The sequence below is a fragment of the Carya illinoinensis genome, chromosome 4 (assembly GCF_018687715.1).
Source record: "Carya illinoinensis cultivar Pawnee chromosome 4, C.illinoinensisPawnee_v1, whole genome shotgun sequence".
In the NCBI taxonomy this organism is placed as follows: domain Eukaryota; kingdom Viridiplantae; phylum Streptophyta; class Magnoliopsida; order Fagales; family Juglandaceae; genus Carya; species Carya illinoinensis.
Genome location: NC_056755.1, coordinates 28,214,067 through 28,236,104, shown reverse-complemented (window position 1 = coordinate 28,236,104; position 22,038 = coordinate 28,214,067). Strand labels below are relative to the sequence as shown.

At 36.2% G+C, this 22,038-nt stretch overlaps 1 pseudogene; it reads left to right on the top strand.

Annotated features, from left to right (window-relative positions):
- The first annotated feature begins 49 nt into the window (after window positions 1-49).
- On the top strand, window positions 50-5,382 carry LOC122306391 (annotated as a pseudogene).
- The last annotated feature ends 16,656 nt before the right edge of the window (window positions 5,383-22,038 follow it).

The following is a 22,038-nucleotide window of genomic DNA, read 5'->3' as shown; positions in this document are numbered from 1 at the left end:
AAAATGACCTAGCGTGCCACGTCAAAAAATTACACGCTGTGTTGTGGGAATGGGACCTAGTGATGCAATGGCGCGTTTTGGTATGGATCTAAACCAAAACATCATCCTCCTTTTGACATTCCCTTGTAGCATCTCTTTCCCTTCTTTTCTCAATATGGACAAGTTTTTCAAGGACGTCGAGTACGTCAAGGACGAGCTCAAGGAGCTTGACTGCCTCAACTAGACCCTCTGTAGCTCCCATAAGTAGAGCCAAACCTTTCAAGATGCCAAGGCCGGCAAGGACCTTCGATCCCACATGGATGCTGATGTCTCTCTTGCCCTCAATAAGGCTAAGCTCATCAAGGTAAAGCTCGAGGCCCTCGATTGTTCCAACGCTACCAATCACAACCTCCTCGGCTATGAACCCAATTCCTCCTCCAACTAAACCAAGACCTCTATGGTGAACAATCTCAAGAAGAAGCTCAAGGACTCTATGGAGAGCTTCAACACTTTGAGGCAACAAATCTCCTTCGAGCATAAGGAGACCATACAACGAAGATACCTCACCGTCACCAGTGAAAATCTAGATGACAAAACAGTTGCCATTTTCATCTTCGCAAGTTTGAGCTTGATCTTACCTTACCAACTTCCACAATCTTAACGCCTTCCATCTCTCTCTATTTGATATAAGTTTTTTTTTTTTTTTTTAAATTTGTGCTTATATTTCTTGTTATGATAATTTGGTGAATTTCTTTGATTACTATGAATGATTAGGGGGGAAATCAGAACTTTTTTCATAGATACTATTAAGCTAGATGATAAATGTACAGAAAATAAGAATACTCTAGAAAGCACTGTAGACAAAGTCTCTGCTATGATGTAACCATTTTTTATTCTCTGCCTCTTGTATAAATATCTCATCATGTGTAAATGAAATACAAGGAAAAATATTCCTCATTCACAAACTCTATTATGGTATCAAAGCAACACGACTAGCTGTTTCTCTCTGATCCATGGCCCTCTCCAATTCAGCAATCACAAATACCTCCATCATCTCCTCCTCTCATATTGTAACCACAAAACTTGCCTCTGAAAATTATCATTTATGGAAGGTGAACATCAGCACCTACCTACGAGGTGAAGATCTCTTCCATTTCATCGACGGCTCTGTCTCTCCTCCTTCTGAATTTCTGCCAAACCAAACAACCATTGTTAACCTAGCATATACTTCCTGGAGAAGAACAGACCAACTCATGCTCAGTGTCCTATTTTCATCTCTTTCAAACTTTGTTATAGGGCATGTTCTCTTATCAAATACCTCTAAAGAGCTATGGAACTCTCTGGCTGTCATGTTTGCCTCTCAGTCACAAGCAAAGGAATTTAACATTTATTTTCAACTCACACATCTCTCTCAAGGTTCTCAAAATATTACTGAATATTTCGGCAAAGTACTCTCTCTTACTGACACATTAGCTGCTACAAGTAATCCCTTACCTGATAAGGAATTTGTAACCTATCTACTTATTGGTTTTGGTGCTTCATATGAGTAGTTTGTCACTTATATTACAACTTGAACTAACCCAAATTCTTCTCATGAGTTGTATCACTTGTTACTAGTCCATGAAAGCAGAGTCTCACAGTTAGCTACAAAGAATGGCAATGACATTGCTGAACCATCAGTTAATTTATCCTCTGTTGGAGGTCGTCAATCTCGTGGACGTGGTTTCACTCGAGGTAGAAGACAGGGTAGAAATGGCCATGGGAGATCTAGTCCATCTTCTTGGGGTGGCAGAAATTTTTCCTCCTCCACTCAAGCACCTCAACAAGTCTTCCCTCGCCCAACTTGTCAAGTGTGCAACAAGCAGGGTCACATTGCCCTTCAATGAAGATATCGCTTTGACCATTCATACTAGCTCGAGGCTCCTTCTTCCTTCTCAGCAAACTACACTTCTCCTAGTTCCTTTTTTGATGACTCATGGTACCCAGATTCTGTCGTTACTCACCACGTGACTAATGATCTTCACAATCTTAACCTATCCTCAGAGCAGTACAATGGCAGTAAGCAAATTCGGGTTGGCGATGGTTCAACTCAGCCAATACAACATTTCGGTGATTCCTCCTTCTCTTCTCATACATCTTCTTTTTTCCTCCATGATTTACTGCACATTCCTTCCATAACTAAAAATCTTGTCTCTGTTTGTAAATTCTGTGTTGACAACAATTGCTTCTTTGAATTTCATGATTCACATTTCTCTGTAAAGGACAAACTGAGCGAAAAGATCCTCCTCACAGGACCCAATCATAACGACTTATATGTCTTCCCATCCGCATTGTCAACTGACGCATCTCCTTCTGTTCAACTTGGCGAACACACCTCCATTGCTAATTGGCATCATAGAATGGGCCACCCATCCCTTACACTAGTCTCTCATGTTCTGCGCAACCACCTTCACATACTTCATCCTCAACCTCGCGATCTCCTCTCTCTTCTCATCACTTTGTCCCTTCTTAGTCTCCTTGACATAGTTCTTCCTCTCCGTCCACCTCTGTCCATCTCGTACGTAATCTCATTCCCTCAATCCCTCTGCGGTCTCCCATTATTACTAGAGTCCAAACTAATTTATCATGATCTCGAACTCTTCATGATTGCATTGTGCTATATCCATCTCGAAAATGCTTCACTGATGGATGCCCCATTCAGTTATTCTGTTGCTTCCAAATGGGCCGAATGGCAACATGCCATGTTGCAGGAGTTTAATGCTCTAACCAAAAACTCCACATGGAGCCTCGTTCTGCCTGATGATTAAACTGAAATATTGCATATTTTTATACATTTAGAACCAATATATTTTAATTCTTTCATTACATCATTATTAGTTTTAGATGGAAAAATGATTAAAATGCATAAATCTGAGTTGTGATTTAAATTGATAAATAGCATGATTTTTGCTTAATATTATAACTTGTGATTTAATTGGATAATGTTCCTTTACATGCATAACATTTTTTTAATATTTTATTCTTTATTTTTATTTTATTTTATTTTACTTTATTTCTAATTTTTATTTTTATTTATTTTTACATAGACTAAGAAATTGAGAGTTTTTCATTTATAAAAGGGAATGCACTTTTAGTATTAATGAATTGATCCTACTTTTTCTATAGGCTTTGATGGCAACTTTTTCTATGGGACTTTGACCTTGATATGCATTTATTTAAAGGGGATTCTATGGCAACTTTTGACTTGGGGGACTTTGAAGACTATACTGCAACATTAATTATCTCCTAGGCGCACGGCAACACATATATTCGGAAAAAAATAAATAAAACTTTGATCTGGGCAACATCTTTTATTCTATTAAGCCTTTTCACGCCGCACAAGAGAAAAAATTGTTTCTTTTCATTTTTGATTCAATTCAAGCCGCACGACCTAACGGCTTCTTTTCAGCCAATTAATTCATAAAGTACCGTACACTATTTTCACGCAGTGCCGTTGAAATACTCTTTGAGAGGTCCAATTGCTACTATAGTCTAGCCTCCTTCACTGCTTTCAATTTTCATCTCCGTTCAATTGGCTTGATATTTTATTCCCTATTTTTTATTTAATTTCAATTTGAAATTTATGGTGTATTCTTGATATTTTTAGATTAAAAGTGGGGCATTTTATTTGTTGTTTATTTTATGCTATGTCAGTTATTTTTCTTATTTATTTAAGCTTCTATTAAATATGCATTACAATTACATTTTAGATTAATTTCAGTTTATTATTTAATTTTTAGATTAATTAAAATTGTTTAGCGTAGTTGAATCTTTAATTGTTAATTTCAATTTGTTAGTCTTTTATGTTCCATTTCGACTTTAAAAAAATCCAGAAGTATGAATCTAATCTATGACTAGTGCCCTTTTTATTTCCATTGCACAATTCCATTCATTATATATACCACCACTTTTATATGTAAAACTTTTCACAATTTTTTATGAGTTTAGATTTAAACAACTTTTTTCGAGAAGACGATTTAGGAATTTTATTCCTAATTATTACATGACATCCTCTTACACTTAGGATAGCTTTTGTGCTACTCATTTTTTAGTGAGTTACCTAATTCAGCTAACAATGTTCTTGGGTGTTGCTAGATTTACAAGACTAAATTGCACACAAATGGGTCACTTGAAAGATGGAAGGCGCTTGGTTGCCAAGGACTACCATCTGCAACATGGAATTGACTATGATGAAATGTTTAGGTTCTGCTTGGCCCCAAAAAATTTTCATCTCAAATATAAAATTTTTATCTCATCATTACAACTTTCTCAAATCCCCATACAAAATATAATAAACAATTTAACTTTTTCTTAACTTTTTCAAATCCCAATACCATAATAATATTAAAATATAATATTTTAATATTTAATTTTAAAATTCAAAATTCTCATCTGAGAATTCTCAGTGGCCAAGCAGAACCTTAGTCTTGTGGTAAAAATGCCCACCATCCGTTTGATAATTGCACTAGCTATTTCTCATGGTTGGACTTTGAGATAGATTGATATTCAGAATGCATTTTTGCATTGGTCTCTTACTGATACAATGTACATGCAACAGCCTCAGGGCTTCATTGATACGGCTCATCCCACATATGTCTGTAAATTATACAAAGCAATTTATGGACACAAGCAAGTGCCCAGAGCATGGCATGCTCAACTGAGTTCGTGGCTTGTTGGCTATGATTCCCATTTTATCAGAGCTCGGGTTGTTGCTAAAAGTCTAACTATTTCTTTCATTAGCTCTAAAGATCAATTGCATATGTTTTTACACAGCCTTTAGTTTCTAAAAAATTCTTTTAGTTTAGGTCGAGTCTCAATGTGTTAGATACCGAATTGGACTCGAGGGGGCATATTAAGCTAAATGATAGTTGTATAGAAAATAAGAATACTCTAGCAAGTGTTATAGACGAAGTCCCTGCTGTGATGTAACCGTTTTTTATTCTCCGCCTCTTGTATAAATATCTCATCATGTATAAATGAAATACAAGGAAAAATATTCATCATTCACAAACTCTGTTAAGATGATCTTTCCAGTTACTTATCAATTAAATCTTCATCTTCTATATACAAATTAGCAAAATTCGAGAGAATATAACATAAGGATAAATCCACAGAGAGCGAGACATTCTTGCAAAAAATGATTCAAGAGCAAGGGAGAGGAAGAGTTTTGGACATAATACATTATATATAAGAAAGGCACTATACGATGAGGGAGATGGAGAAGAATTTCAAGGAGCTACACCAGGTGTTCTTGGACATGGTGATGTTAGTCACCGCCATGTCCAAGGTGAGCAATTGGAGAACATTGGGAGCCATGTGGCCAGAGCCAATTCATGGCATGTTTATATTGGAATTTGTTTTTAAATTGCTGAAAAAGCTTATTATACATTTATGAAATGTGTTTGCCCTTAACTAGTCACAACATGATAAGTGAGTGTTATATCAAACAAATTTCGTTAATAAGTCAACTAAATTTAGACAGATGGGCCATCGACAATACCCATAGTGTTAAAGTATTTTTTTTCTTCTTTTTTTTTTTAACAGCACTTTTTGTGTTTTTCTTTTAAAATACAGAAAAATAAACATGCACACTACTTTAAAAAAAAAAAAAAAAGAAGAAGAAGAAGCAAACACATGTTAAAAAAAAATCATTTTGGTACACATAATCGGTACAAATCCTTAGTGATTATATCATTTTTTCCATTTTAATGTAGGAAAATATTGCTTGGCATACTACTTGTCACCACCCGATTATATTGCTTGATGTGGCTTCCTCATGTGACAGTCACGTATTTATATAAATAAAAAATGAAAACAAAAACATCCCCATTTGTTCGATCCCCCTTCTCTCAGTTTCAAACCTAGATAAAATTGTTAATACTCTAAAAATTGCACAATAGGCCAGAAGAGGAGAAGAGTCATTGCCGGCCCACTGAGGCGATTCGAGCCTCGAATGGCTTGGTTTGGTGCCCCCAACGGTGGTCCGGTGTGCCACGTTCAGTGTCGGCACGTACATTTATGGCGGTGAAAAGAAATAAGTGCAGAGAAAATAAAAGAGGTGAACATGCATATTTACATGATTCGGCATAATACCTACGTTCACGAGCGTTTGAGGAGGAGAAATCTACTATAATATTCTTATTTACAATTTCTCATCGTCTCTCATTTCTCACTATACCATGATGGTTTCAAATGCATTTACTGGAGATGAACACCTATGCTAGAGCCCTTTGTCCAAAGGTTGAAGGTAGAGTTGAAGAAGAAGAAATCCCAGATGAGGAAGAAGAACAAATCCCCCTATTTATCTTATTACTTTTCCCTTGTGCTCCCTACAATGGTAAGGCCAAGTCTATCTCGTGTGTCCAACTGTCTCTTTTTTCTAACCCACGCATCCCTTGCCTCCTGACCCCTGACAGCCCCCTGCCTACCTTCAGACTCCCTGGCCTCCCCACTCCCCCCTCGTGTCCCCCTAGCCCCTAACCTGGGCTGGGCTTGGCCTTTGGGCCCTGATGTTTTACCTCCTCATAAAAATAAAGAAGCAAATCAATCCATGTTACTTATACTAATGTTTGAGCACTCTTGTGATATAAGATAACTCATTTATGTTACTATAATACTATTGCAAGATCTAAATGGAAAGCTTTTAGAAATTGAAAATTTTCAAACTTTGTTTAGTGGCATTTTTGTGTCTACCAACATCCTCATACATCACTGGTTAGACAACCTATGTAGATGGATGCATGACTGTACATGGGTTCTCCCTATAACAATGACATAGAAACTTTATGAAAATCCAATCATTAAAAGAACAAAAACAAGGATCATAGAATCTCATAACTCCGTTTTGTCTCTCTATTATCCATGGAAAAATTTGAGGCTTTGCAGCTGCAAAGATGTCTGTATATTTTTCGACTGCAAAGATGCATCTTTTTCTCTTTTGCCGCAGCTGTAGTGCATATTAATTTAGGTGTTCATATATTATTTAGTAGCCCTACACCACACACCTATTAAGAAAAAAATAAAAAGATAACAAAATAAAGACTCACATCAATAAGTATGTGGTGCAAGGTTGTTGAGTGAAAAAAACTATTTTATTTAAGATTTGGAGAAGCATATGGTAGATGGTGATGGGGATCGTTTTGTTTTTTTAAATGGATGATAATATATTTTTCTTAATGGTTAAGAAAGTAATTATTAATGAATTTGTGTAATTTTTTAAATGTTTAAAATTTTTAAAAGAAAAAAAATGCAATTACACTAGTGGTAACTCTTTGAGAGGACAAATGACAAGACAATACAAGAGTCTCGCATTGCTTAAGTGAGATGAGGTGAGGGGTGGGGGTAGGATGTGGGAGTGAAAACCCCAGCCCCTCACCCATGCGAGGGCAGAGTGCAAGGAAGTTAGCACCTCTAGGCAAAAGCGTGAGTTTGAGTAGAAGCACATTTTTCAAATAAAAGGCCTTTGCCACGTCAAACTATATAGGAATGCTAACAAATAGGAGGTTGAATAGCACCTACTCTTTAATACATGGGTATTACCTAAGGTGTCATTTTGGAACTCTTTTATACTAAGGGCCATTTAAAAATATGACCAAACACTAGAGACTGACAATAATTCTTATTATTAAAATAACTAATAATATCTTGAACATATTTGTTTTTAGAATAATAATGTATATGCAATTATCTTACATCATGTTAATATAATGGAAGGAGTAGAGATTGCGATATAAGTCTGTGTCCTTAGTAAAGGTGTAGTGGAGAGATGCAAGAAACGAGAAATTTACCTAAGAAAGTGAGTGGGTCACTCAAGAATAGTTCCCATATTTATTCAGGTAGTAATGAGTGCATTGTAACATTCGAGATAAGGGTAAATCAATTAAATCAAGGGTAAAAGTAAGGCTAGTATGCCTTGAATTTACCCCTTTGGACCATAATACTTAGAGCCCTTAGAACCATAACCATAGTGTAAGAGAAAAGAACCACACAAAGGATAACTATACCATCTGAGATAATGTAACGATTTTTGTAGGAAAGATGCAAAGCGACGAGATTGGAAGCCCAATGCCTACAAGTAGAGGAGGAATGCTATCGAGAAGAAGAAAGTTCTCGAAGGGCAAAAGCCTAAAAAGCGAAGATTTTGGATCACGATGGTATGGCTAGAGCATCTTGAGGAGAGAAAGGAGCAATGTTAGAGCATTACGAGCAAGAAAAGGGCAAGGGTGAGGATTCACCAACGTCCTATGAGGCCAAACTTAGCGGCTAGGATACGAGAGAGCACAATTGGCAAGTGACATGGTAGAAGCCAATAGAGGAGAGAGCTCATGTCCTTGTAGTGGACTATGCAGGTTCACTAATGAATTGAGGTAAGGTAAGGGAAGGGATGTGCTTCAAGTGGTGCTGCAGAGAACACTGTAGAACACCCTACCTCTTGAGCCTTACTTGTAAGGACAGATCAAGTGAGAACCCTCACCGAATTTCAAGGATGACATTTCTTGTAGGGGAGAATGTAAGGACCATGTTAGTGTAAGGACACAGACCACCAATCAAGTATGAGTGAAAGAAAAGAATGAGAAGCCATTCCATCAGGTTGGTGAAAAATAGTCATGGCTACTACAGAGTGCAACTAGTTTAGCAAATGTGCATGCCTAGCAGAAACATCCTGGTGCAAGGTGATAAAGGACTTTTCATCTTATGGTAGGTGAGCTAAAAAAGCCGCCCAACACATGAAGGTGAGAAACAAGTTTAAGGTGAGAAATGGTCAAGGACAAGACCCTTACTAATGTATGAGCTTTCTAATATTATGGAGGCCCACACTCTGCCTATAAAGTCACATTTTGAGTGGGCCAACATAAAAGATTGTGACTCAGTAGATCATATCATTTGAATCTAGAGGTATGGTCCAACGCCATGTAGGAGACCCTTACTCGAAGAGAGATTGAGGATTGGACATAAGGCAGGTCATAAGGACGTGCGAACTAGGCCTTGTTAGTCTGTTTCTATCATCCTATAGTAGGACTAGGAGTGAGATTCGGCCGGTTCGGACCGAAAAAACCGACCAGACCAACCATTTTTGGACCAGACCAGTCCAAATTATGTAGGATCGAATTCATTCGGTTTGGTCCCCGATCCAGGGGTTTTTCACCCCGTACTGGACTAGACCAAATGAAAATTAAAAATCTATATTTTATTATTTATAGAAATAATTGTATACAATTAATTGTTAATATATTACAATATTACATAAATATTATATTCTTTAAAGTATAACTATAATATATAGTACTAGTATATATTAATATATTAACATATTATAAAAGTTATATTATAAATTATAGTATATGTATAAATTTATAATACTATTAATATAGTTAACTTAATATGTTAGTATTAGATCACTATAACTACATAGAGTATTATTTAATATAGTATTACCAATTTATCACTAATATATAGTATATTAGTAATACTACTACTAGTATAGTTATTAGTTATAATATTGGTACTAACTCTATAACTATATATATTTAAATCAATGTATTATTATATTTTTTTTAATGTATAACTATAATATATAGGATTAGTATATATTAATAATTGTAGAATTTACTATGCAATTTTCATTTAATAAGTCACTTAATTTTAATTTAGTATTTTAAATAAAAAAATTTTATTAATTGATTTTTTTTTAAAGTATTGGACCGGTCCAGTTCTATTCAGTATTTTATTATTACTTTTCACATACTTTTCACTACTTTTTACTACTATTCACTACTGTTCAATATTTTACCATTACTTTTTCACAATTTTTTCACTTATATTCATAGATTATCTTAGATCTCCTCAATACCCAAATTTAGTCTAAAGGACTCCTATTCAAGCATGTGTAGAGTCAAAAGGACATCTGACAATCCCGCTCTATAAAAGGCTTAAAGTAAAAGTCAGAATCTAACTTATGAGATTATGAACACCTAAGAGCCAATGGAGTCAGATTCTTTTAAGGAAACAAGTAACGTCAAATGAGACAAAGAAAGGAGTAGCGCAACTACACCATAATTCTAAAGTAGGGAGGTAGGTTATCTTATAAGACAATGTCAAGGAATTGGGATAAATGTTATGTAAGAATGTTATGAAATCTTGGTATATGCATACTCTATATAATCTCCAACTTTCTAATTATGAAATAATACATGTTTTTGCCCTTATGTTTACAAATATTTTTATTTCAGTTTTCTAAGATTTGAATGCATTTGTTTTTTATGTCATCTCTATGTGAGTAATGGTATTGTGTGGCAATAATCATGGACCAAAAGGACAATTCCCTGGACCATTCCTACGATGTGTCACCATGAGCTTCATACAAGTAGAGAGAGTTCCCGTGATAATTGGGGTAGGGAAGTATCGTGTTGGCCTCACCTGATAGACGGGATGAAGAATCCCTTGGGCGTATCATGTGAGGTGTCTTCAAGTTAGTTAGTCAGTCAAATAGACGTTCTCCAGTACAATATGTATATCTTTGTGTGAGAGTCAACCTATGTTGGGGACATACGAGTCGACTTGCATCACTTTGGCCAGATGGGAGTGATCTTCAGATTCTAGATAGTGGATTGGCTCTTCTCTTATTGGCCTATCAGGTGATAGATGTCTATGTAATGAAAATGATCTATATGATAATTGTGAACGATTATGTGATTGGTGTGATGAGTTTTACATACCTAAGAAGATGGTGATTTCTCAGAGGGTGATTCATCATCATATTTATGTGTTTTACTGAAAGGGTAATTTCTCATCATGTTTACGAATACATGTGTTTTTGTCTGAGCATATGATTCCTCACCACACTAATACACTCATTCATTTCATTACCTGAAATTATTCATTGCATATTCACGAGCATTATTTCTCATTATTGGTCTTGTCATAATTGCCTATGGTTTCAGTGTCAGAATTATAGACTTTGATGCAGAGATAAATTTAGGAGTGATACCCGATGAGGAAGAGCCAACTTAGCCCGATCAATAGGCGTGTAGGCTTATTTCTATTGTATAACTTGTCTACTTATGGGAGATGTAGTTGTAATTATCAGTGAGGCAACTATGTGTGTTCGGTTGGCCTTATTTTGGGTGTACAAATCAAACAATTAGACACTATGATTTTGTAGACTTATGAATCTCTTATACGATAACGTTTAGCCTTCAAACTAAACCTTTACTTTTCTACTACAAACCATATGTCCTTTCCTCATACATGTACTTCATACTTCATAGTGAACATTGCAAGCCTTACCTAATTTGAACATTGGGTGTTGTCGATCAACTGGTAACATTATCACTACATATCCTTGCTAGGTCCTTTATCTAAAAACAGAGTGCCACACCCCAAGTTCTAGAGACATACATATATATATATATATATATTATACTAGTAGTTGGGTAACGTCCAAGGGACGTTTGCCCAATGTATAGAAAATATATATGTTAATGATATATATGAATTATATATAGATGGAATATAAATAATATACACGGTAATTCGAAAAAAAGTACATTTATTCACAAATTTAAAAATTAGAAAAAAAAAAGAATTTATGACAAAATGGAACGAAAAAATTGAACATAATTTCTTATACATCATATTTTATTAATGTGTGGCTTGAAATACCGGAATATTCACTTGTAATATTGTAGAATACCTAGCCATTTTAAGAAAATATAAAAAAAAATTAAAAGAATAAAAAAGGATGGAAAGCGGATTAAGGAGCTTTGCTAATCAATGGCTTTTGTATTATATAAAAAATGTATATTATTTAAAGAATTAATCTAGAAAAGAGTTCCATTCGATTATGTAAAATGAAATATAAAATACAATTAGACACAATAACCCGCTATATGTAGCAGGTACTGTTCATCCTCTAAATATTTTATTATTATTTATATTTCATTTACTTCTTCATTTTCTTTTACTTTGATTTTTACCATGTAAGTAAATTCTTTCTATTGTTCATCATTTAAAACACATATATTTCATTTTCTTCTAAAAAATATCTTGAAAATATTTTTAAACCAATTTTTTCATATTTTGATTTTATTTTTAATTTTTATTTGGCTTATATATTTTTGTTTTGTGTATAAGACTGAATTATTTTACATTGCATATAAAAATAAATTGTAAATATAAAAAAATACATGGATATTGTAAATTTATTGATAAAAATGAATATTTAAAAAGAATAAAAAAGATTATTTAAATGATATGAAGAAAAAATAGATAAGTTGATAGATTACATATTATAAAAATTAATATTTAAAATAGAAAAAATAAATTTTGATGATATATTTTAAATGATAGAATGAAAAATTCATTGAGAGTGCTACAAGAGAGTTTGATTTTTGAGAAGAGAAGAAAATAATTAGAATTGGTTGGCAGTAGGACCACCTGCAAATATATATACACTCATTAAATAGAGTATTTTTTTTTTGGAGCTATATATATAAACCCAACCTACTGACACAACTAAACGCACAAAGGCCTTAAATAAACACAAATAAACAAAAATAAATCATTAACACAACTTATGGGAAATTACAAAATAAATATATAAACTGATATTTAGACTGCCACAACCGACAAAAATTATAAAATAAATAAACACAATTTACTAACACAAATAAACATACACTGGATACAAATAAACATAAATAAACCACTGACACAACCTACTGACTTTTGCACGGACTGCACACGGAATAAAATAGAAGGGTAAAGAGTAAGTAAGCACACATTACAAGGAAGGACAATGAAAATACTATTCATTATTGTAGCAAACTGATAGAAATTTATATAATAGAATAGATATATATATATATATTCTATCCAAATTTTCTATTACTTTGTGGTCTCTAGAAAATACTTAAATGTACTTCAACAAGCCAAAATCTAATTTCTATCACATGGGAAGACGAAGGCTGGATCAAGAAGAACCTTAATTTTCATTTTCTAGTGATTTTTAATTTTTGTTTTCTTTAAAGAGATACTAATGTAGTAAACATTGTTCACATGACAACAGTTTAATATATCGTTTAGTGCAAAGATTCATTGAATATGAATGAACGGAAGAATCAACTCATGATCAAGTTGATAAATCTAAAAAGTGAGGCCAATTAAATATCGTTTTGAAATAAGGGAATATTTCATAAATGGATTTAAGACCAAGGATAATTTAATATATATATATATATATATTTAATTTACTTTTTTACCTATTGACGATGGGGCTTCCTAGTGTTACACTTGTGGAACAAGGAAAAAACATAGGGGCAAAAGGAGATACAGAAAGTTTGGACATATTTAGTTTTACAATTTTTGAAAAAATCTTGATAACTTTTTAGAAGATTTTGAAATGCTTTGTTTATTTATTTATTTATTTTTAAACTGAGGTTGTCATTAGATTAAACCAAAGATTGAATACAAGAGGGGATAGCATCCACAGTCACGATGCTATTACTGATGCTTAGAGCATCTTTACACAAAACATGAGCTAAGTTGTTACAAGCTCTTCTAGTGTGCCTGGCAGACCAGTTGGTGAAGGAATTCAGAGTGATCTTGGTGTCTCTAATCAGAAGACCTGTGTATGAGTCTGTTTCAGATGGGGACATCAGGCCTTTTACCACTTGTAGTGAGTCTCCTTCTATTATCACATCTTGCCACCCGAGAGTTTTGAGGAACATGGAAGTTTGATATGCTGCAAAGGCTTCAACCAGAAGAGGTTCTGGGAAAAGGTTGTGGCTCATTCTTAAAGTAGCACGCACCGTCCCTTCCCAGTCACGTATTACTGCCCCTACTCCCACCTTGCAATTGAGTTTTTCAATTCCAGCATCCCAATTAAACTTCAGTTTTCCTTGTGGAAGGGCTTCCCATTGAGCCTTAGCATTTGAGTGAGTGGAAGCTGCCTGAGCTGGCTGCTGAGATTGGTGAAGATTTGCAGTGAGTGACTTGACAGCTTGAGTGATAGAGCTGGGATGTGGGAACTAATTATTGAAAACCAGATCATTTCTTCTTTTCCAAATAAGCCGAACAGTAAGAGTAAATTCTAGCATATCTTATTCTTCAAGAGATTCGAGTAGGGATTCCAACAAAGCTCTGAAAGACTGGAAAAAGAGGTTGCTTTTCTGTAACTTTTTCCCACATTGACTCCAAACATCTTGGGCAGAAAGGCACTCCAATAAAGCATGTTCAATAGTTTCAGGTTGGAGTTTGCATATGGGGCAGACATCCTCTTTAGTGACCTTTCTCTGGTAGAGATTGGCTTTTGTAGGGATGGCATTTAAGCTAGCTTTCCACAGGAAGGTCTTGTTTGCAGGTAGAGTCTTAAGGTGCCAGATCTTTGTCCAGGGCAACTCTTCACTTGGTCCATCTGAGGATTGTCCCTTCCTTAGGTTCTCCATCTCAATTCTTAAGTGGTATGCTGACTTGACTGTAAAGGAGCCTATGGTGGTGCATCTCCAAATCATCCTATCTAGTGTAGGGTAAGGACTGAGAGGAATCCTTCTGAGGATATCAGCTTCTGCCCTGTTGAAAATGGCTTCTACTAGTGGTAGATTCCATTGGTGGGAGGTCTTGTCGATGAGCATGGCAACCCTTGAGTCACTTGAGAAGAACCTGATGGTGCTCTGAGGTTGGTATGATGTCTTCTGTGGAAACCACTTATCATTCCATATTTCCACTAACTCTCCATCTCCCACACGCCAGATCAATCCTTCCTTCAGTAAGGGTCTTGCTGAAGTGAAGCTTTGCCATAGGAAAGAGGAGTTGTGTCCAGATTTTGCAGAGAGAAAAGAGCTATGCTTGAAGTACTTCTCTTTTAAAACCCTGGCAGCAAGGGAATTGGGGGTAGTTATGACTCTCCAACCTTGTTTTGCTAGGAGGGCACAATTGAAGTTCTCAAAGTCCCTAAGCCCCAGCCCTCCTAGGGTCTTTGATTTCTACATTTGGCTCCATGGTACTCAGTTTATTTTGTGTTCTTGCGCTCTTTGTCCCCACCAGAAAGACCTCACTAACTTGTTTAATTCCTTAAGAAGCTGTTTGGGTAACTTGAAGATCCCCATGCTGTACGTGGGGATTGCTTGGATGACTGCCTTGATGAGTGTTTCCTTGTCTGCCTGAGAAAGCAACTTTGTTTTCCAGCTGCTCAGTCTTGCTTGAACTCTGTCTAGTATATCCTTGAAGGACTGAGATCTGGATCTTCCTACAAGTGCTGGCAAGCCCAAGTATTTCTCATATGAGTTGGTCCCTCGAATCCCTGCAATCCTTGTAACTATCTCTCTGGTATGTTCTCTGGTATTAGAGCTGAAGAAAATGGAAGTCTTGTCCTTGTTCAGTCTTTGTCCCGATGCTTTTTCAGAGGAGTCCAATAGAGAGTAGAGTTGACTCCACTCAATGGAGTCTGCTTTGCAAAAAAGGAGGAAGTCATCTGCAAAGAAAAGGTGGTTAATGTGTAGGTGATGTTTCCTGATAGGCAGACCTGTGATCAGCTTGTTGTGTTCAGCTTGGTTCAGGAGACAGCTGAGAGCTTCAGTGCATAAGATAAAAAAGGTAGGGAGAGAGGGGATCTCCTTGCCTTATGCCTCGGGAGGGCCAGAAAAAAGGTTGTGACTCTCCATTGATGATGAGGGAGTAGGACACTGATGACACACACTTCATGATGAGGCCAATCCAAGTTGCAGAAAACCCCATCTTCTTCATGACAAGTTTCAAGAAGGCCCATTCTATCCTATCATAGGTCTTGCTCATGTCCAGTTTTAAAGCCATGAAACCCTCTCTACCTTTCAATCTTGCTTTAATGGTGTGTAGAGATTCATAAGCCACAATGATGTTATCTGTGATGAGCTTCCAGGCACAAAGGCAGTTTGAATAGGGGAGGTAATGCTTGGTAAAACTGTTTTCAACCTATTTGCCAAGGTCTTTGCAATAATCTTATAAAAGACATTGCATAGGCTAATTGGTCTAAAATTTGTGACTGTAGATGGGTTCAGTTTCTTTGGGATGAGGGCTATGAAGGTTTCATTGACTTTTGTGTCCCACACTCCTCCATTTAAGACCTCTAGAATTGCCTTACAGACACTAGTGCTCACTGTCTCCCAGTATTTTTGGAAGAACAAGGCAGGGAACCCATCAGGCCTAGGGGATCCGAGAGGATTCATGCTGAAGATGACCTCCTTGATTTCCAATTTAGTGAATTTGGCTGAGAGTTTTGAGTTCATGTATGTTGTAACTGATTGCTTCATGTGAGAAATGCAGTTCTCAATGCCACTAGGATGTGAGGTTGAGAAGAGGTTAGTGAAGAAGCTCTGAAGTACACTACATATTTCATGGGGGTCCTGGGTAATAAGTCCTGACTCTGATTGGATCCTACTGATTGTGTTGTTTTTTTTCCTCTAACTTGAACACTTGTGAAAGTACTTAGTATTTCGATCACCATCTTTTAACCATGCCAGTTTAGCTCTTTACTTCCACTTTAGATTTTCTTCATCCATGATAACATTTATCTCTTGTTGAACCTTCTTTATTTCCTAATACAGATTGCCTTGGTTTGACTCTTGCAGGTGTTTTAGTAGTTCTGATCTCTTTGTTAACCCTTTCCTTTGGTCCCTTTTCCTAGCTTTACTCCATGACTTTAGACTATCTCTACAGAGGTTAAGCCCTTGTAAGGTCCTTTGTAATCAGTTTGGGTGGGTAAAAGGGGAGTCCCATGCCTTTTTGATGAGGCTAGTGCAGTCATCATGTATAGTCCAGGCTGCTTCAAATCTAAAAATTCTCTTCTTTTTCATTCTATGTGATTGGCCTTTGGTTTGGACAAGGATAGGCTTGTGGTCTGATTGTGTGCAATCAAGGTGGTTCACTGAGTTATTGGCAAAATGGTTGATCCAGAGGGTATTCCCACATGCCCTATCAAGCCTTTCCTTAGTGAGTGAATTTCCCTCTCTATTATTAGACCATGTGAAACTGTCTCCACTGAAGCCCAGGTCATACAGGTTGCAATATGAGAGAGCATTTCTGAAATGCACCATTTGTCTATAAGGCTGAAGGAGGCACCAAATTTCTCTCTTTGGTGTGTGATTTCATTGAAGTCACCTAAGCACAGCCATGGGATGTTTATTGCAGGTTTTAACCCCATAAGTAGGTCTCAGCTTCCTTGTCTTTTGGCTGTGTTAAGATGGCCATAAAACCCTGTGACTTGTCATTTGAAAGAGTCAAATGGGTGATTTACCATTGCTGAGATGTGCCAACTAGTATAGTTAAGCACCTCTACCATTCCATTATCATTCCACAATAAGGCTATACCCCGACTTCTACCTCTGCTGTCTACACTGAAACAACTATCGAAACCTAGTCTTGTTTTAATTATTTCCATTTTTCCTCATGAGCATTTGGTTTCTATAAGAAAAATCAAATGGGGCTGCTTTGTTTTCACTAGAAGGTGTAGTTCCTGGACTGTACGAGGGTTCCCAAGCCCTCTACAGTTCCAGCTCAAGCAGTTCATTTGGGAAGATGGGGCTGCACTACAGCCTCCACCAATGTAGTTTGAGTTGAGAACATATCTTGTTGGAGCAGAGTTTTCTATTTCTTATGGACCATGTTTGTACGGATGTTAACTCTTCCATGAAAGGTTCTCTTTGTTTTGGTAACCAAAGGGGGATCATTGGTTGTGTTTGTAACTTCAGAGAGGGGGGATGAGAAAGATCTAGCTTTCCTCTTTCATGTTTTGCCTGTGACAGGCTAGCAGGAGGAATTTTCTTTATTCTCGGGGGTATTCTTGGGATAGATGGCCTCTTTGTTTGACTTTTGTAGTCCATTTGAAGGGTTAGTCTCAGAATAAGGCATTACTACATCATCAACAGGAAGGGCTATAGGGTGTAAGGGTATGGGCTGATCATGAGGTGTGGGTGGATCCTCTAAGATGCTAACCTGTGCTAGAGTCTGGGGTTCATGTAATGAGTTTAACACATGATCTCTAAGACCAGGAGGGTTACCTATTGCTGACATCTTCAGGCCTTCCTTGGTATGGGTCGTACCTTCATTATCCTAGTTGACTCCCTTGAATCCTGCTGCCACTGACAGGGTAGGTGTCTCAGTTGCTGACTTTGACATGGCCTGACCATGACAGGGGCTGCAGTCTCCTTCCTCCTTTGTGCTTCTTCTCCAAGATGAACTACTGTGCTCTTGGTCCATTGATCCACCGTACTTCTTGATGAAAGCTCCTTTAGCTGAAAATAGACTAGCTCGAAGCCATTGCCCATATTGCTCCTTTGCTTGATGCTCTAATGGCCTTTCTGTGCAGCTCCCTATTGCGTGTAGTAGGCACCCACATTTGAAGCAGAACATGGAAAGCCTTTCGTATTTGAAGGAGAGCCAGTACTGTTTGTTGCCAATCTTCAAGAAACGGCCTCTTGGGAGAGGCTTAGTGATGTTGATATCAGACTTGATCCTTAAGAAACAACCCCAACCATAACCCTCTGTATCGACTTCCACTTCAAGGACTTTTCCTAGATCAGACCCCACTATTAAGCTGACTTCTTTGTTCATACCAGTGAAAGGAAGGTTGTGAACTTGAACCCAGAAAGGTTCAGAATGGAATTGTAGTTCAACAAGGAATAGAGTTCCCTCAAATTCTTTCATGCAGACAAGATGTCAGTCAAAAGACCACGGCCTTTCCAGTAGAACCTTTTGCTTGTCTGAGTATAGTTGGAACTCAATGAGGAACTAGTTTGCTCCCAGTTCTTTGAAGGTGATCCATCCCTCAGTGTTCCAAAGCTTGGACATAGTTGTTTTAAAAGCTTTTCTGTTTGCAATTCTGTCGTTGCAGATCATGCCAAGGAGACAAAGTTCTCCCTTGATGTTTGTGGATAAAACTGCTTCTTCGGGAAGAATAATTTCTTCTTGTTCTTCTTCTGTAAGTTTTAGAGATTCCCAACGTCTTGTAAGATCTTCTGCCATAGTCCCAACACTCTCTACAGACTCTCGCCTTAGAGACTAATACCAGCACTTCCCAAAAACGGAAAGAGCTGAAGCAAACCTCAACGAGAGGAGAGGACCATGTGACAAATGCTTTGTTTATTAAGTTTTGTGAAATGTGGGAGAAAATGTTAAATAATTTGTTGTGAAATATGTTTTGTATTGTGGTATATGAAAGTGGATGGTAAGATTAAAAGAGTAATATTATATACAGTCATAGAGTGCGCAAGTGCTGCATAGTCACTTTAAAAAGAAGTGGAGTCTACTATTAAAAAATTAGTTTTTCTTCATGAGAGTCACATATTTACTTACTTTTTTCTAAACAAATTGTACGACGTTCACGTACTCCACGATTGTAAAAATCATTTCTCTTTTAACTAAACATATTTAGCAATATTTATTGTAAATTTTTTAACTAACAACAATGATTATGGTGAATAAATAAGTAATTATTGTAATTCTAAGAGGTGTGATCACCAAACGGTATTCCCCTTGGAATGACACCCTCTTCATAGTGATGGTTCCCATAAGGGGTGATGTTTAAGGAAGTATTAAGAGGTATAACTTTTTGGTTATGTGACTAATGAAGTGTTAAAAGACACAACCTTTTGATTTAGTCAAAAGGTTGTGTCATTTCTTAAGGTTGTATCATTTGCCAATCATTGAGTTACTAATGGTTGTGCTATTTGCCAACCGCTACATGATGGCCTATAAATAGGGGTCATTGGTGCACAATTTAACTTACTTAATTCCCTTTATCTATAACCAACTTGTGGGACAAATACTCTCATGGGAATGTCACAATTTTGTCAATTTTACGTTCAATTTCTTCCATTTTGTTTCTCAATTTTTCTACAGTGGTATCAGAGCCAGGTCATGTCAGAGGAAATTTTTTCACGCATCTTAAAGACAATAAATAGGCAAGTGCTTGGTTTGGCAACCACACTTGCATATTATAACCATCTTCGAAGGCTTGAAAATGCAAGAGAAACTTTTTCAAATCATAGTGGGAGGATTAGAGTATATTAAAAATCTTCAAAATCTTGTAAGTTGTTATTATTTTGAAGAAAATTATTGGAATATTTTTACACAAAAATATAGTGCATTTTCTAATTTTTCATCACCCACTGTCACTATTTCGGGGGGGGGGTCGCTGGAGTTCATCACCGCTGATGGAATTTGTGGACCTCAAGAGCATGTCGGAATCCTCAACACTGGTGACCATTTCGCCGAACGAAAGTAAGAATACCAGTTTTTCAATTTTAGAAGAAGTCCAACGTGAAGAAGAAGACCTTGTTTCGTCCAACGATCATCAGAATCAAAATCTGTGTGGGTTAAACGACATAGTCGTTGAGCCTATAGTGCCAAACGACAATGTCGTTTTGGCCAGGAATGAATCAGTAACAATCAAGCCGAGCCATCAAGCCAAGCCGCTGACCGAGCCATGAGCTGATATCCAAGCCGAGTCACAAACCAATCTCCAAGCCGATCCTCAGGCCGTGCTGCAAGCCGATATCTGAGTCGAGCCAATACCAAAGCCATTGATTGAGTCGAGACTGGAGCCATTGACTGCCGATTTTCTGCTAGACCCGATTTGAGCAGGCTGAACCAGTTTACCCGGATTTTTGAACCGATTCATGAAGATTTTCTTTTTCGAGCCGTTCGAGATCATTTCAAGCCAAATTTAGTCCATTCAAAAACCGTTGTAGTCCAAATTATGTGTCAAATCATTAAAAAAAACATTTTTTGGTCAAAATTATCGTGGAAAATTCTTTAAAAGCAGTAAAATATCGAGGAAAGGTCGTGGAAATTCTCGATCGGGATGTAATTTTCATTATTCTCCTTACATAAATAGGAGAATTTCAAGGTTGCCTCCTTGAATTAAATCCAAGTATTATCATTATTAGGTTTGTAATAATTTTTAATTTATTCACAGTTGAACTATTGTATTAAGTTTATTTACAATATAATACATTTATTATTTATACATTTTCTTTATTATTAATTATTGAGGTTTAATACTTATTGCACCAAAGAAAATTATTGATCCCTCGAGGATAGAAAAATTAAATGGAAGAAATTTTCGAGCTTGGAAAAGGCATATAACTTTTCTTCTAACCCATGAAAAAACCTTATATACACTGACAACACTAAAGCCATTAGAAAATGTAGAAAATGGAAACGGAAGTGACGTGACAAGTGAAGATAAATGGGTAGAACACAATACTTGGGCAAAATCTTTAATCTTGTATTGTATGAATGATTACATTATTCCTCTATTTGAAAACTATAAAACTGCTAAAGAAATTATGGATGCAGTAGAGACAAAATATGATTTAAGATCGGATACATATATACAATTACTATTAGATAAGTATAACCGAAATTGCATGAAAGAGAATAATGACATTGGCGATCATGTACTTCAAATGGATTTGATTGCAACAGAATTATATGATGCGGGTTATCCTCTCACTAATAAAATGCAAGTTACAACTATACTTAATAGTCTTCTTTCATCTTGGGATCATATTGTTATTTCATTAACACATAGTGGAAATGAAATAACAATGACATCACTTTTAGTACTTTTAGTACTTGAAGGAGAAAGGATGAAGAAGAGGAAAATAAATGGTGAATCATCTAATTTGTTAATGACTCAGGACAAGCGTTTTACACATAACAAAATGAAGCCAAAACAGTTTAAAAAAAAAAGAAATGGTTGAAAAAGAAACAAAAGAAACTATTTACTGAAAATTATTTTAAACAAAAGAAACTATTTACTGAAAATTGTTTTAAGTGTGGGAAGAAATGACATTACAAATCACAATATCCTAATAAGGAAAAAGCACAAGAAAGTAAGGAAATTGTGATGACAGTCTCAGAAATAATGCTTGTGGAACTAACATCAAATTCATGGTGAGTTGACTCTGCAGAAACAAGACATATATGTAGGAACAAAGATATATTTGTCAAACTTAAAGATAAACAAACAGGAGAGCATAGGAT